This window comes from Tenrec ecaudatus, chromosome 11, assembly GCF_050624435.1.
Source record: "Tenrec ecaudatus isolate mTenEca1 chromosome 11, mTenEca1.hap1, whole genome shotgun sequence".
NCBI lineage: Eukaryota > Metazoa > Chordata > Mammalia > Afrosoricida > Tenrecidae > Tenrec > Tenrec ecaudatus.
In genome coordinates, this window is record NC_134540.1 from 107,606,383 (window position 1) to 107,611,515 (window position 5,133).

The window sequence follows — 5,133 nt, forward strand, 5'->3', positions numbered from 1 at the left end:
CTACAGTCCTCTCTGCGCATTGGCTGCTCAGAACAGGAATGTCGTCCTCTGGGCTTGGTGGGGGAGGTTGCAGTTCTCTCTCTCTAACTCCCTCTCTCTTGGTTTGCTCCCATTTGGTCCGGGCAAACCCATGCCTCTCCTCAGACTGTATCTTCAGTGCTGTCCTCTGAAGTGCATTCTGGGGTCGATGTAGTTGGGTTTGGGGCCCGCCACACAGATTTCTCTGTTAGTTCACTGCTTCATGTTGGTGTGTTGCCCACAAGGCTTGGCGCACTAGTTTGAGGTCTGGTCCCTCTCTCCCTTTCCTGTGGAGACAAACAATACCTCCCTGTGGTTAGTGCCCTGTTCCCCCACTTTTCCTTGGCTGTCACATGTATCCCTGGGGTGGGTCTGGACCCCTGCCAGAGTGCCTGGACCTATGCGGGAATTTATGCATTTAGTGGCTTTTCTCCTATGTCCCTTGTGCTTTTTAAGTTTGCCTCAGTGGACTCATGTTGAACTTTTCCTTTTGCGCTTGGCTTAGTTCGCTTAGCAAAATTGCCTCCATCTCTTCCTATGCGATGATGTGCTTCAATGGTTCATCACTGCTTTTTAGGGACGCGTAGTCCTCCATTGTATGTATGTAGCAGAGGGTATCTATATACTTAATACTTTCATTGGGGGCTCTCACATCTCTTATCACAATCCATGCATTCCGTCAATGTGTCAAGCACAATTGCACACATGCCACCATCATCATTTTCAAAGCATTTTTTCCCCACTTGAGCCTCTGATATCAGCTCCCCATTTCTTCCCCTCGCCTCCCCACCCTCTCTCACAAACCCTTGATAAATTATAGATTATTTTTTCCATATCTTACATTGTCCTCTGTCTCCCCTCACTCACTTTTCCATTATTCATTCCCCTGGGAGGGGGTTCTAGTTTGATCCTTGTGATCAATCCCTCCTCTCTCCCCCCACCCTCCCCTAATCCTCCTGGTATCTCTACTCTCATTGTTGGTTCTGAGGGGTTTATCTATCCTGGACTCTCTGTGTTGTAGGCTCTTATCTGTAGCAGTGTGCATGCTCTTGTATCAGAGTCTTTAAATCCATTCATCCGTTGATGGAAATTTAGGTCATTTCCAACTCTTTCCAATTGTGAACTGCACCACAATGAATATTGGAGTGCAGATGTCTGGCTGCGGTCTTTTTCTTACCTCTACAGGGTATGTGTACAGTTGGGGGATTCCTGGGTCATATGGTTGCTCCATTTCCATTTGTTTTAGGATTGCCAAATGGATTTTCCTTAATGGATGCACATGCCTACAGGTCCACCAGCAGTGGATAAGAGTTCCTACCTCACCATACCCCCTTCAACACTTGCTTTCTGATTTTTTTGAATTGGACTATCTTTGAGGGTGTTAGGTGGTATCTCGTAGTTATTTTTAATTTGCATTTCCCTTATGGCTAATAATCAGGAACATTTTCTCATGTTTATTGGCCATTCAGATTTCTGCTCTTAAGAAACTTCTGTTCAAGTCTTTTGCCCACTTCCTCAATGGGCTATTGTTTTTATCTCACTGTAGGCTATTAGAGTATTGTAGATTTTAGTAATAAGGCCTTTGTTTGATGTATCATTGCTAAAGATGTTCGCCCAGTTGGTGGGCTCTCTTATTACTCTCTTGGTGAAGTCTTTAGATGTACACAGGTGTTTTATCCTCAGTAGATCCCACTCGTCAATTTGTGCCTCCTCTGTGTTTGTGTCCTTTCCTATTTCCGACAGCCTATGGAGTCCCTGAACCAAAGTTATTAGCTTTGTCCCAATTCCCTCTTTGATGGCCCTAATTGTTTGGGGTTTTACATTGAGGTCTGTGATCCACCTTGACTTTATTCTTGTGCATGGAGTGAGGTGAGGGTCTTGCTTCATCTTTCTGCAGGTGGATATCCATTTTTTCCAGCACCATTTGTTGAAGAGGGTGTCCAATTCCCATTGGATATGTTTGGAGACCCTGGCAAAGATCAGTTGTCTGTTTTTATTTCTGGGTTTACTGTTGTTTTCCATTGGTCTGAGTATCTGTCATTATACCGATACCATGCTGTTTTGACCACTATGGGTATATAGTATGTGCTAAAATCAGGTAAAGCAAGCCCTTCTACTTTGTCCTTCTTCTTGAGGAGTTCTCTGCTAATTCTGGGCTTCTTCCCTCTCCATATGAAGTTGGTTGTCAGTTTTTCCAATTCTTTGAAGAAAGGCAATGGTATTTGTATCAGGATAGTGTTAAGTTTATATAGTGCCTTGGGCAGGACTGACATCATAATCAAATTAAATCTTCTGATCCACGAGTGTGGGATATTCTTCCATTTGTAGAGGTCAGTATTGTTTTCTTATAATAGTGCTCTGTAATTTTCCTCCTACAAATATTTCTTTTTTATGTACATCCCTAGATATTCCAATTTGTGGTAGGAATTATTTTCAACAGTTGGAAGAAGAGTTGGGCAAAGTTTCAGAGGAGCAGGCTTTTTTTTTTAATGAGGATTTCTGCAGATGGAAAATCAGCAGTAATGTGTTTTAAACCAGGGAAACACTGAGGACAGAATGGACATGGGTGGTAAGAAGAAAAAAATGTAAGAGCTGGGATGGGATGAGATGGGAGAGGTGGGAATTAGTAACCAAGACATCAGGCAAGAGAAGTTTGAGAAGCACATAGGAAAACTCAGAGAAGGCATCCTGCCAGGGGAAGCCAGCCCCTAACACATCATTACGGGTCTGGTAGGCACAATTGTACAGCGATAATATGTAAAGATCATAGTAAAGTTATAGAGAGCATGAGAGATAGAAGAGAAGTATTGAAATAAATGGAGTCAGATACAATTCATGGTAGCATGCTCACCTCAGCCCTGCTTGGTGGTCCACGTGGCGGGAGAGAGAGATATTTAATGCTAGCCCAGGCTTTTTATAGTCTCTGGGGACATGCAAGCCCCCTAATTACAGGTGAAGACATATGTCACAGGAAGGGGTTGTGCTATAGGTAATACAGTAATGTGAGGGGTGATCTAGGGGTATTCACGTAATAGGAAGAGGAGGGATTGGGGGGTAGACATGTGGCAAGATGGGTGGATCCTAGATACAGGATGGCAGCCTAACTTTGGATGTCATAGAGCCAGGTTTGCCTGTTTCCTGGCTCAACTGATAGAGACCATTAGTCCATTGTCTCCAGCAGCAGGGAGCAGGCCCATCCCTGTGGTGGGGAGAGACAGCAGTCTGCCTCCAGGGAGGATGTCTAAGCATCTGACCTCTTCCCCACAACACCCCAAAGGTAAGTGGTACTGTGGTTATAGGGTTGAAATCAAGGATCTAGGGTGACCCATAATATGCAGAGGAAAGCAGCATGAGGACCACGGATGTGATGCTAGAGAGCAGCATTTCAGGAGTGAGTAAGAGTTTTTGAAGGAGATGGAGAGAGAACTCAGAGAAGGTGGTGTCTGCTGTGTGGGAGGAGTTTCACGAAGTCAAAGAGCACCTGCTGCTAAAGGGTCCCTTTAGATTTAATCCAAACAGATGACTCGTGGCTGAAATGACATTTCCCAGAACCAGTTCTGGTTCAGTGGCTATGCCTAGTGTCATCAGGATCCCACCTAGCTTTGGCAGTTGTCAAGGAGACTGTGCAAAGCCACCGTGGTACAACGAATGGCCGTGTGTTCTGAGCTTGTTGCAAAATACTTAAGGTCTTTAGAACTGGATATATCTTTAAAAAGAGTTTTTAAAGTGGGACCTTTTCTAATGTACAATAAAGGAAATGCATATGAATGTTTCTGATAAAGAAGATGCTTAAGGTATGTATATGTATGGATTGTGATACGAGTTGTATGAGCCCCTAACAAAACGTTTTAAATAAATAAATAAATAAATAAATTTTTAAAAAAAGAAGATGCTTAAGAATGTTCCCAGTATTCGCTTGAAGAGATTGGTATCAGAATCAGTCAGAGATCTGGGACTATCTCAAACTGCCTCACCTGATCTATTCCACCAGCCATGCCAGCATCAGCACCAGCCATGTTAGAGGTCTGGGTGGCTTATCCAACATTGCTTCAAATGATCCATTCCATTGGTCATGTCCAGATGATTCATCCCAGGGTGAGCCAATGGGGTTGCGTTAGTCTGGGTAGACTAGAGAAACAAAATTCATAAACATTCATATTTTATGAGAGAGTTTTATATAAAGGGTAAGTGTACCTTAAGAAAGCACCCCAGCCAGTTCTGTCCAACCCCCAAGTCCAACATTAGACCATATGTCTGACAGCTATCTACAAAGTTCTCCTCCTTCTGACAAAACACATGAAATGCTGCTGAATGCAGGAGGAAAGTGGAATCAGTGAGTTTGTAAGCATCTCAGCACTGGCAGGGGTCTCCAAGTGGCTTCTCCAGCACCTAAGGTGAATCAGGGTAGGTCCAAGGGTTTTCTCCTCAGGGATGTCTCCCAGAAAGTGAACCTTGACAGCTGAGGCAGAAAACTAGCTAAGGCAGCCACATGTTGGTCCGACCATCAGAGAACAAGAGGCAAGAGAACTAGAAAGGCGAGGCTCACTGAGCCATTTATCTTTCCACCTTCAATTAAACTGCCTTTCAATTAATCCCACACGTGTTTATCGGCCAGGAAGGCACAATAAACCTTGACTCGCACAGGGGTCCTGCCATGTGAGCCTTATAAACGCCAATGTCATACCCCTAGAAGTTGTCAGTTTCATATCCTTAGATGTTGTCAGCTTCCTCGAATCATGAGGTGATTGAAGCATGCTTTGTTCATTACATCCTGGCTCCACTTACTGTCTTGTCTTGATATAGTGTGTGCGGACTTGCTAGCTTTTCTGCAAGGTAGAAAAGCCAGGTGACATCAACTTACAACCCATAACATTTGGGGGCTCGTCTGGGATCCTGCCTTTCTTTAAGTTTGTCCCACACCAGAGGGAAGTCGTCTCAGGAGCTCCTGCTCTTTTAACATTTATTTATTTTTTTCAAGGCGTGTCTCTTTTTGAGTTTTAGGGTTAATTCAGTTTTATGAGTCTGGGAGGTTTTCTCCTCTCCAGACCCAAGACAAGCAGCACATCCTCCCTCTTGGAGGGGTGTCTAAGTGAGTGATTTTGCCTTCCCGGGGTT